We start from the raw sequence: 13,618 nt of genomic DNA, 5'->3' as shown, positions 1-13,618 counted from the left end.
TTGTGTTGTTGTTGAATTCCAATTTTAAAGCATGGTGGTCTGATATTCCCATTTTTTTTTTAATCTGTTGAAATTTGTTATGTCACCTAGTATGTGGTTGATTTTAGAGAAGTTTACATGTGGAGCAGAGAAATCAGAGAAGAGGGTAAATTCTTTTGTGTTTGGATGGAATGTTCTATAGATGTCTGTTAATCCCAATTGAGACATAACTTCTATTAGATTTTTTGTTTCTTTGTGCAGTTTCTGACTGGTGTTGCTGTCTAGCGGTGAGAGTAGTGTATCAACGTCTCCCACTATAATTGTTTCATGTTTTATATGAGGTTTGAGTTATAATAGCGTTTCTTTTACAAATTTGGGTGCCTTTGTATTTGGGACATAGATGTTCAGAATGGACACTTTTTGCTGATGGATTTCTCCTATGATGAATATGAAATGACCGTCTTATTCTCTTTTGATTAATTTTGGTTTGAACTCTAACGTATTAGATATTAGGATAGCTACATGCTTCTTGTGTCCATTTGATTGGAAGATCTTTTCCCAGCCCTTTACCCTATGGTAATGTCTATCTTTGAATCTTAGTTGTTTTTATTGTATGTGTGTGTATTTATGTGTATTTGTTTTTTTTTTTTTTTCATCTCACATGGGTGTCTTTTAATGAAAAAAAAAATTTAGAGAAAATACCTGGCTAGGCTGGGATGAGGCAAATGGGAACGCTTCAAAACCCAAAATGGGAGGGAGAACAGGGTTCCTCTCTCAGAGGGCAGGGTGAGTGAGGGAGGAATGGAGCAGCAGGAAAGTACTCGTGAGTTACATCCCAGTCCCACCCTCAGGAAAAAGAGAAAGAAGTTCCCATCACCCCACACACCACCCACATCACTCCACAACCCAGCAGCGCCTCAGTGTACCCCTCTCTGTTGCCCAACCATGTCTGGGTCAAAGAGGAGGCTGAGAGTAGGGTTAGGGAGTGGTGAGGAGAGCCACACTTCAGTCTGGTTTCCACTCTCTGGCTCTTACAGCAAGTCTGCAGTCATCTGATGCCTGACACAGAAGTGGAGTATGAGGTGGCCACGACAGGGGTGCAGTTGTTGGCAGAGTAGCCTTGCCTCAGCGCCTCAAAGTAGGTTGCCTGCACGGGCTTGTGACATTGTGGCCCTTTGATGGCATCTTCTATTTTAAACCACTCTCTCTTCCAATGTTCATGGAGTCTTCCCAGTCTTCCAGCACTTCTGTGACAATAAGCACCTACACGTACGTCCTGTGCTTCCTCTCCTGGTTCTCAAAAATTCCAACCAACCTTCCTAAGGTCCCTTTTACTCCAGCCTCCTCACAGACTTCATGGACCGCGGCCACACTCGGCTCCTCCTCAGGCTCCATGCCTCCTCCAGGGACAATCCATCTGTCTGGATGGCGGCTACTGCTCACAAGCAGCACCTCCTCCTGGCTCTCGCTGCGGAAGCACAGGCACGCAGCCCGCTTCTTGTAGCCATCGCAGTCATAGGTGCGGGTCTGGTTCGACTTGAGCTTCATCATCCTCTGGGCCCTGGGGTGGTGCCTTGTGGGGCCTCAGAGTTGGGAGAGGGCAGGCTGCTGCGATGGCCGAGCGCATGATGCATGCCCCTCCCGGCTCGGCCATGGCGGGGGAGGAGGGTCTGTGTGTCCGCTATACAGCTCTTACCCCAGCCCAGGCCCTGCACCGGAGGAGTCACAGCCACCATTGCCACCCCCACCGCCCCCTCTGTCCGCTGCCCCCAACGACCGGCCCTTGTATGTGTATTTGTATTGTGTGTGTTAGCCTGTGTGTTTTTATAGGTGAGATAAAACCATTAATGTTTTGGGAAAGTAAGGACCATTGATTGTTAATGCTTGTTTGTTTTAGATTTGTTATTGGCGGTGGTATTGTGAATATATTTACCCTTGGGTTCTGGTATAGTGAGATTATCTATTGCCTATGTCTTTGTAAGTGTAGTTAACTTCCTTGGGTTCAAGTTTTCTCTTCAGAACTTTCTGTAATGCTAGATGTGTAGATACATATTTTCAAAATCTGGCTTTGTCATTAAATATCTTGTTTTCTCTGTCAATATTGATTGAGAGTTTTGCTGGGTATAGTAGTCTGACAGGGCATCCATGGACTCTTAGTACTTGTAGAACATCTCTCCAGGACCTTCTGGCCTTGAGGGTTTCCATGGTGAAGTCAGTTGTAATTTTGAAAGGTCTACCTTTAAATGTTACCTGTCTTTTTCCTTCCCTGTTCTTAATTTTCTTTCTTTATCTGTATCTTTGGTGTTGTGATTTTTATGTGTCAAGGGGTTTGTTTTTTTGGTCCTGTCTATTTGGTATTCAGTATGCTTCTTGTACTCTCATGGGCATATCCTTCTTCAGATTGGGCAAGATTTCCCTCAGTGATTTTGTGAATATGATTTCTGCAAATTTGAGCTCAGCTGCTTCATCTTCCTCTATGCCTATTATTGTTAGGTTTGGCATTTACATGGTGTCCCAATTTTTCTGGATGTTTTGTGTTAAGTATTTATTGGATTTATGATTTTCTTTGGTTGATGAATCTATTTCCTCTAGTTTATTTTCAGTGCTTGAGATTCTTTCTTCCATCTCTTTTATTCTGTTGTTTATGCTTGTGTCTGTAGTTCCATAATGTTTGCCCAGTTTTTCTATTTCCAACATTCCTTCAGTTTGTATTTTCTTTATTGTCTCTATTTCAGTTTTCATGTCTTGAACAGTTTCCTTCACCTGTTCAATTGTTTTTTCTTGGCTTTATGTATTTTCTTTTTCTTTAAGGCATTTGTTCATTTCTTCCAGTTTTTTCTTTGTTTTTTATTCCATTTCTTTAAGGGATTTTCTCACATAGTCTTTGAGGGCCTCTATCATTTGTATGACGATATTTTTTAAGTCATTCTCTTCTGCTTGATCTGCTTTGGGGTGTTCAGGTCTAGTTGGTGTAGAGTCCCTAGATTCTGTGTATTATGCTTGTCTTTCTATTGTTAGATGTTTTCTTGTATTGCCATCTTCCCCTTGTTTCTTCCAGTAGGTGCAGGTGAGGCCTATCTCTCTTTATGGTACTCCCCGGGTGGGCTTTTTGGGAAAGAACTTTGATGTCTGTAGATCCAGGTCCTCCAAGATCTCTAGGAGGTTTCCCTCAGTCAGTCAAAGATCAAATTCCAGCAGAATACTGGTGATGAATGTCAAAGATCCAGCAGGCTGGGACACAGGATGTTCCTGTGTGTATAGGCAGATCTAGCACAGGGGCCTGGGACTCTCCAGCAGAAGCCTGGGGATGGGGGTCCAGGATCCTCCCCACAGGGACTCAGGATGGCCCTGAGGGGATAGATTGATCTCTGGGAAGGGCCAGGATCTCCAGTAGAGGACTGGCAGTGGGGGTCAGAGAATAGGCAGGTGGGGATTCCAGGTGGTCCAGCGTGGATAGGCAGGTCTAGTGTGCTTAGACCAGCACCAGGAATTTCCCTGAAGGTGCAGGATTGTTGGATCCACCCTCTGTCCCACTGATCAACCAGAGGGATGTGATAGTGGGTAGACCATCAAGTTTCATCCAGAAGCAGCTCCAGTGAGGGAAAAAGACAGCCAAGTCATGTGGGACAGGGAACAGGGGAGGAAACCCATTCCTGTTATTCATTCCCATGGTTTGCTGAAAATTTCAAAACTTAACAGGGTAAAATAGATTCCTCAGCTTCTTTCCTTCATCCCAATCATCTGTAACGGTTGGGGACAGTACGTCAGTAGGTAGGTTTTGTGCCAGTGTCTGTCATGATTTTGTTGCTATGAAGAGACACCATAACTAAGGCAACTTATAGATGAAAGAATTTATCAGAGATTACAGTTCCATAGGCTGTAATGGTGAGGAGCATTGAAGCAGGAAGTCAGGCAGAGATGGTAGCTGAGCCCTTAAGTCATATGTTCAAGTGGGAGGTAAAGAGAACTAATTGGAATTGTTGTGGGCTTTTGAAATGTACAATTCCACCCCATAGGGCATGCCTTCTCAAACAAGTTCCTCTTTTAGGGAACCAAGTATTCAAATATATTAACCTACAGGAGATATTCTCATTCAAACTACCACAAGCAGTATTGTATAACAATGCTGATAATCTGGGCCAAACTTTAGAACCTTTATCACTTCTCCAGGCTTTGTGTTCTTTACTTGTGAAATAAAGTCATCAAGATGTGTAATTAACTTTGTCAACTTGACATAACTCAGAGTCACCAGAAAATGCAGTCTCAATGAGGGATTGACTACATTGGCTTTGTCTGTTAGCATATCTGTGGGGGATTGTTTTGAGTATAATAATTAATGTAGGAAGATCCATCTACTTAGGTTAGCACCTCGACAATGGGTAATGAACTACTTAAGTGTAGAGTTTGGGCTGAGCACAAGCAAGCAGACAAGCAAGTGAGCACATACTTTGTCATTCCTCTGCTCTTGATTATGGATGAGACTTGGAAAGCTGCCTTAGGCTCTTGCTGCTGTGACTTCCCTACAGTGATATTCTGTTGCCTAGAATTGTGATCTAAAATAAACTCTTTCTCTCCCCAAGTTTCTTTTTGTCAAAGTGTTTTACACTAGCAACAGAAAGGAAACTAGGGCAGTTATAAAACTTGCTCTAAAATTTTGACTCTTGAATGTGAAGTGCCTGGAAGAACCAGGCCCTTGGTGGTAGCTACTTTTGAATTAGAGCCAGCTTGGAGTCTAAATTTCAGATATACTTTCCATTGCATTTAAACATTTCCTACTTTCCACTTACACACAAATACCCCAGGTTCTTTGGTATGGAGACCCTGCAAAGAGTCTTGTAAACATGTCTTTTGCCTTCCAGCCTAAACTCCTCATAGACATATGTCTGCACACATATGCCTGAGGAAAAGCTGGCATGAGTGAAAGCACATATTTTCTTCTCATCTAAACAGAGAAGCAAACAGGCAATGGCATTAAGGCAGCCCTGGAAAAATGCCATCTTCACAGAATATTTGTTCTGCTATATTATCATTATACAGCCTGTGGCAAGCTTAGGCACCCTATAGCCTTACAACAAGGGTACTAATAATACATATGTCCAAGATAGCTATGAGGATAAGAGCTGCAAAATAAATAACTCTCATGACACTGAGCCTGGCAAGGAATGGGTATTTTACACATATTTTCTACTTTTCTTGCATCTAAATTGTCAATGCCTTGATATCTCTGACTAGCAGTCATGGTGCTAGAGAGATGGATGAGTGGTTAAGAGTGCTTTCCCTTCTTTCAGAGGACCTGGGTTTGTTTTCTAGCACCCATGTCTGGTGGTTCACAACTGCCTGTACTTTCAGCTCCTGGAAATCCAATGCCCTATTCTGACCTCTATAGACAATTGCCGGCCCATGAGCAAATGCACAGACACACACACACACACACACACACACACACACACACACACACTAATAATGATAATAACAATAATAGTGGTAGAAAACAACATTAGTAACATATACCTCATCATTTAAAGCTCAGAAAATGAATAGATTTCCTGATTTGGACAAGGAGGTTGAATGGCTCAAGGTATGGCACTCATCATAACATTGTCATCATTGCTATCTTATTTACCCTAATCCTCAGCCATCATATTATAGTTAGGGGCATTGGCTATTTCTTTTCTTTTTTTTTTTTTTTTTGGTTCTTTATTTTTATTTTTTAAATTTTATTTAATTTTATATAACAGTCCAATTAAATGAAAACAAACATTTATACACAATATTTGGGAATTTGGGCATCGTTCTTTCCAAACTACTTCCTGCTGGTAAGGGGCGCTGTCTTGGGGGATTCGAAGAAGATTCAAATATCCTGGCTGTAGTCTGTAGGGCTGTTTTGTCCAACTGTTTTTAATGTAGGATCAGCTTGTACTCTGTTTCAGGCGGTCTGGCGTGATCAAACCACATTAGTCTGGAAGGAATCCACATCTTTTCATTTTCTGTGGAAACAAAAATAGAAATCCTTTTCCCCAGTAACTTGTCCTTCAACTTAAGCTTTGGAGTCAAAGCATTTTTTTTTTTTTTAGTTTAATATATTATTTTACATGTCGATCCTAGTTCCCTCTCCCTCCCTCCCTCCTTCGCTCCCTCACCCCCCAGCCCTCCCTCCTTCCTTCCCTCCCTTTTTACCCTCTCGGGCATTGGCTATTTCATGGTGTTTATTCTGCCAAGCTCTACATATTCCTCCAGAAACAAGCTCTGTGTCAGTTTTTTTTTTATTTTCTGTTTAAAACATCATGACAAAAACCAACTTTATAGGGGGAGCATTATTTTGGCTTATACTTCCCATTGCAGTCCATCACTGATGGACTCAGGGCAGGAACTGAAGCAGAATCCATAGATGACTGATGCTTATTGGATTGCGCTCATGGATTGCTCACCTTGTTTTCTTATGTAACCCAAAGCCACTCCAGGAATGACAATGCCAACAGTAGGCTGAGATGTTCCAGAGCAATCATCAGTCAACAAAAGTCCCCCACAGGGGGACTGCCTGCAGGCCAGCCTAATGGAGGAATTTTCTCAATTCAGGCTTTCCAGGAATTTTTCCTTCTCAGTTTTGACTACTATATCACTTCTGTTACAGTCTGTGTCATTCTTCTTCAATAGGACATATCTAATTCACAAGAAATTTCCAGATTCCTAATGTTTCTTATTTATTTTATTAATCAAAGGGAGATGCCTACTCTCATGGGATCTCACAGATTCTGTTGCAGGATTGCAGAGCTTGTGTTTTGGATTAGGACTATGGACACCATTCAAATTTTCTCTTTTTCACACAAACTTATGTCCCTTCTGACATGATTTTCTGTATGTATCTGTTCCTGGGCATGTGGCATTATTTAACTAAGAAAATATTTTCTCTCATTTCCTTTTGGAATGTTAGGACACAATTGTCAGGAGAAAACCCCATGAGAATAGCACATATAAAGATCTATTTGAGCTCATGTCAGCTAGGGAAATACTTGCATCACATGATATTTCTGTTTTATCCTTAGGAATCATGTGGCCGGGCCTGTGATGTGCTGAAATATGCAGACACAGGCTACACACTTACCTTACAGTATTATTTTAAACCATGTTTTTACTCATGGTCTGGGGAGTGTATGAGTAAACAATAGCAATCCATGCATGTGGAATACTATAAAGCACTGAACATTATGCAGTTGATTCATATGTACCACTAAGAATCAGGCCATTTTCCAGTATATGATGTAAATTGAAATAAATATATTTCAAAAAATGCTACTAATGATTATTTTCAAGGGCAGCAAGGAGGGAACTTACTGTGTATTTTTGTAAGTGGGTTTCAAGAAGCTTTTATCTGAATCCATTTAACATAATTTGTTATGAGGTTATGTCAATGACAGTGATATAATTAAAGTATAATTCATATAATCAAAGTTTCAAAATCTTCCATTTCTCTTATTTGCATATGACAATGAAGTAACTTTAAATGGGAACCTGAAAATGTTCAAACTATGATACAATGCAGAAGAAACACTAGGTTTATTGGCCTCTGATATACAGGTACTGGCTTGCTCCATGCTTGCTCTATGAAAGGAGGGTTTCCTGACCAAGTATACAATTCCTTAAAGACTTCCCTGTGGTGTATCAAAGGCCACTGCAGTGTGTGTGTGTGTGTGTGTGTGTGTGTGTGTGTGTGTGTGTGTGTGTGTGTGTTGTGGGGGAGATGCACTCGGGCTGGATATCTCTAACTTGTAATATATCACTTGTCACCAGCACTAACAGATTGTTCCTGATACCCTGTCATTTGTGACACACTGGGACTCAGTCCTCCATGTAGGACTCAGGAGAAGTGAGAAATGAATGTTTCGAGTCCTATGTGTTGTGCAGAGCAAATGTGAGAGAATGGACAGTCCACTGGTCCTTTTGAACACTTCAAGAGGCTTAAGTCCAGCATATGTCACAATCACCTTTCCCTTCAGTTCAATTTCTCCATGGGTGGACTTTTCTAAATCTCAAATCGGTGAGAGAACACAGCCCAGTTAATAAGTTCCAGAGACAAACAATTTCTTCCTCTATTAACTGTTTCTATCTGGATATTAGAGCCTGGAACATCCCAAGGATGCCTGGCAAGGTGCTGCTTGGCTGTAAAATACAATCTAAGATTTAGGTGTGAGTTCCAACATTCTCACTTAGTGGTTCATAAATGCTCATGGAAAAAGAAATGTTCTTATGGTTTCTCCTTTTAAATGAGAATCATATCCATGGTAAAACATTGCGTTAGTGTGATCAGGGACCTAGAATTGAATCCCAGCCTTTTCCACATTTATGGTGTTTGTTACTACAAAAACAGTAACAATAACTACGCCAGTCATGAGACTTTAGGAACCAGTTCTTGTCTTTAGTCTCTTGGGTCTTTTCAGTTCCTCTGTGGCAGCTTGAGATGAAGAAACTGAGACACAGAAAACTCATTCACACTCTGTATGTTACACAGCCAAAATCAAAGCATGTTGTGGAATATTACTTAAACTATGTAAAGACATGTTACTTTTTTATGTTGTAGAATATTACTTTAATTATGTTAATGAGCGTTACATTTGTTTATGTGGCAGAATATTACTTCAACTATGTAAAGGTGTGTTACATTTGTTTATGTTCTAGAATATTACTTTTTTGTTTTAGTTTTAATTTTTTTCTTATTTTACATAATTATCCCAGTTCCCCCTCTCTCTCTCCCTTTGTTCCTCCCTCCCTCCCATACCCCCAGACCCCCCTCTCATCCCATCCCCCACCTGCAGTGATAAGAAAATGGGGACATGACTAGGCTACAGAAACCCACAGAGACAGCTGTCCTAAAGAAGGGGAAGCTAATGGACGCATTTGCACCAGTATTGGACTGACTCTGAGGACTGACTCTGAAGACCCCCACAACATGGGTCTCAGTTAGAAGGGATCCCTGATATTGGAAGCAGAATATTACTTATCTACGTGAATGTGTGTTGCATTTTTTGTGCAACATTTAAGTATGTAAAGATGTGTTGATTCTGTTTATGCTGCATTTGTTTATTTATATAAAGATATGTTGCTGTTTCATTTTGCCTGCCTAAGGCATCTGCTGGTCCAAAAGAAAGTCTGCTACATTTGGTGTTCAAACCTGGGGCCAAAAATTCCACATAGGGCCAGACATAGCCAAGAAACAAACAAACAAACAACCAAGCAAAACAAAACAAAGCAGGTATGGATCACTTAATAACCTCTGAGGTATAAGGAGCACTTGAGTTGACACAGTAAGTAGAAACAGCAAACTAAGTAGAATTGCCTGCAACAGCCTGAACACCATCTTCTCAGAGCTGGGACAGTTTGTGAAGCTCCCAGTTAAATGCTTAAAAGCATTAAGGTACAGCTGTCACAGAGCTGAGAATAACTTAGGTACATAACTTCAGAAGGGTCAAGATACAATACATAATGGTGTATTAGCTCTGAACTTGCCAAATACAAATGGCATGGATATTTTAGATAGAATTCTTACTTGATAATTTTGTTCATTGTTTATAGTCTTACTATGTTAAAGTTACAACTTTTCTTTAAAGGAAAAAGGAAATGTTGGGAAATATTACTTTAACTATGTAAAGATGTGTTGCTTTTGTTTGTGCTGCATTTTTTTTTAATTTTGCAAATATGTGTTGCTGTTTCCCCTTGCCTGCCTAAGGCATCAGATTGGTTTAATAAAAAGCTGAAAGGCCAATATCTTGGCTGTAGAGGAATAGGTGGGAATGGTGGGTAGAGAGAATAAATAAGAGGAGGAATATAGGCTTGGGAGAGAACAAGGGAGAAAGAGCAGGAGATGCCTGGGGTCAGCTATCCAACCAGGTAGCCACCAGCTAGCCAGACATAGAGAATGCAGTGAAAGTAGAACATACAGGATGAAAGAAAAGTAAAAAAAAAAACCCTTTGGCAAAGTGTAGATGAAGAGAAACATGTTAAATGAAGTTCTAAGAGCTAGCAAGAAAGGAGCCTAAGCTAAGGCCAAGCATTCATAAGTAATAAGTCTCCCTATCTTTATTTGGGAGCTGGTTGGCAGCCTAAGAAAACCTCCCACATAACCCCACTCACATTATTTCAAAACCACTGCTCTTGGATGTTGACTTAATCTATTGAACTTTAGGTCTGAACGTTTTATGGAGGGGGCAATGAAGATCTATAGTGTCAAATATGTGGCCTCTCATATAATACAGAAGTTGTGCTATACATTGAATGACAGGTGGAACACAGGGAATGGCAATTTCAAGGCTATCTCCTGATTGTTAATATGAAACATACCTCTGTTTGTGAGTGTCATGATAGAAGTGCTTGCTGGTGGACAGGCAGGAGTGGGCATATTATTCTCACATTGTACAGAAGACGTTTTTATCTCTTTGATGATGGAAGCCCTTTTCCTTCCCTTCAAATGTTGGACTCCTTTTATAGCAGTGTGGTAAAAGCATGTTCATGATAGGCATAGTTATTAATTTTGTACTTCAGGTTCTGGCTGTGGCTACTCAACCATGACTAGAGAGAATATCACAATTCATTCATTCATTGCTCCTCTGGGCTTTAGCACTCTCCATCACTGGGTTGCCAGGCAACGAAACAACACTTGTATCTGGAGGTAAGTGACAGAATCAAGACAGTCAGAGGAAGAGATTTAGTTAGCTCTTCCAAGGTACAAAAGAGGGCTCAGTGGGTTGAGACATACCAAATTTTAGAAGATTACTGAGATCTAGAAAATTCTTGTTTTGAGTGGTGAAGTGAGGTTGTGCAGAGTGTATGTAAAATCTTTAAGAACAAATCGGGTTAAATTTTAATCTAGTGTCCTATACGTTGTACCTCACAACCCCTATTTCAGGCCTTATTGACAATTTCCCTGTATCAGGATCTCTGCTGAGTGGTATAGAGATGCATAAAGCATATAAATACTAAGCCCAAAACAGTGTTAACACTATTCCTTCAGGATCCCCAGTCTCGAGAAGTTCAAAATCAAATAAGAAAGAGAAAATTCTGAATGCTTCTCCTTTTCCTCCCCTTCGGGACACTTGAAGGTATATTAGCACTACACACTTGCTGACAACTCCTACACTAAAGGCACTGAATTAATTTCATTTAATTACCTCAGTCTTAAAATGATGTTTGACCACAAACATCTTTCCTGAACATCTATTGTATTTTTTGCTTGTCTTGTTGTTATAACATAGTACATGATAAAAACAACCAAAGGGTTTATTTTTGTCCAAACTCTGATTGGAACCATCTCTACATAACACGGACTGAGAGAACGTGATGCTCTGTCTGCCTCACTCACTTCCTTTCACCTACAGGTCTTCAAAAGCATCTGTCAAGGTCTTCTAGAAACCACCTGTGAAGTAAAACACATGCCTGTTTTGAAGATGGCAATGTACAGAGCAAGAATCTATTGGGTTTTGATGCAAGCAAGAAATATTTAAAAGGAGGTTAGGAGACTTTCTCCATTCTGTACTGGGTAGAATTTTCCGTAGAGATGAAAGAGAGTGAAACAGAGACAGAGACACTCACATATGGGGAATGAACAGCTGAACAGTTGTAATGGGGTTACGTGTTGGGTCTTAGAATCTGACTAGTATGCAAAGTTATAAGAATCATGGGAATCAAATGAAAATCTCATGCTCAGGCCTTACTGGAAGTCGATGGATTAGAGGGTTATATTTTAATGTGGAATTCCTCCATGGGCCCATGTATCACACAAATAACCCTGGAGAGTGGTCGTGGACCCTATCCCTGCACTCTGGAGTTATATTTTAAAGTTAATTGAACTAATTAAAAGAAATTTAGTAGAGTTGCAAATGGTGTTTTGCTACCTTGAAGAGCCATGAAAGAGATTCATTTTACAGCCTAGAACCACTTTGTAAAACCCCCTTTAAACTTTTCCTTCATTCTCTTTCTGTTCATGGGTGGTCTGGAAGCCAACTGACCTTAAATTCCAACACTCGTATTAACTACAAACCTCTGCACTGTTTGTGATTATTTTATTTTGGTTTTCCTTTTGGATCTCTTGTCTTGTTTCACCATTTCATTCTTCAACATTTAAAAATTTTCTTTAGTGTGTGGTTTGGGTGTACCTGCCGACCAACAAGCAGTTGTGGAGGTTATTGACTCATTGGTAGTCACTCTTTCACGTGATTTCTGGGACATAAAGTCAGGTCTTCAAGCTTAGTACATACTGAGTGCCTTTAGCATCCCATTTACCCAAGAATTTAGAGTTTTGGTGTTGTTGTTTTATGGTACTGGAAACTGAACTTAAAGCCTCATACACACTAAGCAAGCACTCTGAACTATATTCCCAGCTCCACATTCTATATATTCCTTTAAGTAAACATCACAATTCCACAAGAACTGCAATAACAAGCCAAATTCCACTAATGCCTGAACAAGTTAAGAAAAAGAAGAAGAAGAAAAAGAAGAAGACAAATAAACGAAGAAGAAGAAATTCCTTTAAGTGGGTAAGGTAAACAATTTAGCGAATGAAACCATAATCTTGTTAACAAGTACCATTTATATGTGTGCCTGGAGGTTACTGTCTGTATCACAGATCATAACCCTGCAGAGACCCAGGTCAATAATGTTCTCACAGCCCAGGTGGGGCAGTACTGATAGTATCTGGACCTCCTTTTCCTATTAGGAGCTTATTTCTGGTGTCTCCCCATCCTCATTTTGAAAGCTCTTAAGAAAATCACAATGTACCCATCCTGGTGACTCATATTGTGTGTCTATGCACTGGGCTGATGTCAACAGGGACTCAATGTGTCTGGCTTAATCATCTGAGGTTGTGTATAGCATATGCAAATGCTGGAAGAGAATACATGGCTTTGCTTCCTGCTGTTACACTCACATCCTCTTTCTTGGTCCTTATAGCCAGAAAATCCTGCTTCCCTAAGACCCTTGTCTACCCCTTTCTTCTCCAAGAAATTACATTCTTCATACATCATTGTAATGTAGGGTAAAATAGTTTTGATGTGAATTTTCTTGAACTCTTATGGTCATAATATATATGAACCATCATGTGAGAAATGAATAGCCTGATGAAATAAAAACATTGTCCCATGACAAGCAGATACACAGAGGAGTAATAATCTAGTCTCCTAGTCAAACAAAATGCATACTTACTCCAAGTGATTGTTTTTGCATCTAGCTGTTATTGTTCACCAAATACCATTGTAAGTGCTTTCTCTCCACTGATAATTTTAATAACAATAATATACTTGTAAAATTGCTATTCATACTCTTTTCCCTTTCACTGATGTGAAATTCTAGGCTCAGGGCTCTTAAGTAAAAAATTTTTTTTTCATTATTGTAATAAAATATCTAGAAAAAGAAAATTAAGTTATGGTTTGTTTCAGTACATATTAGTTTACAGTTCATGATGGGAGGAAGGATGTGATAGTCAGACTATGGTAGCTCATATTGTGTCTATAGTCAGGAATCAGAGAGAAGTGTGATTCTTGGAATTTACTTACTTCATTTACCCTTTCTTCAGTCTTGACATAGACAAAGGAATGGTACCTTTTGCATTCTAGATAGACCTTCCTATTTCAGTTAAACACCTTTAGAAACAGCC

The 13,618-nt window shown here is 40.0% G+C and overlaps 1 pseudogene; it reads right to left on the bottom strand.

The window, feature by feature from the left end:
* Positions 1-960: 960 nt before the first annotated feature.
* On the bottom strand, positions 961-1,538 carry LOC127217090 (diphosphoinositol polyphosphate phosphohydrolase 1-like; annotated as a pseudogene).
* Between the last annotated feature and the right edge of the window lie 12,080 nt (positions 1,539-13,618).

Source organism: Phodopus roborovskii, unplaced genomic scaffold, assembly GCF_943737965.1.
Source record: "Phodopus roborovskii unplaced genomic scaffold, PHOROB, whole genome shotgun sequence".
NCBI lineage: Eukaryota > Metazoa > Chordata > Mammalia > Rodentia > Cricetidae > Phodopus > Phodopus roborovskii.
This window is presented reverse-complemented; position numbering and strand designations above follow the sequence as displayed.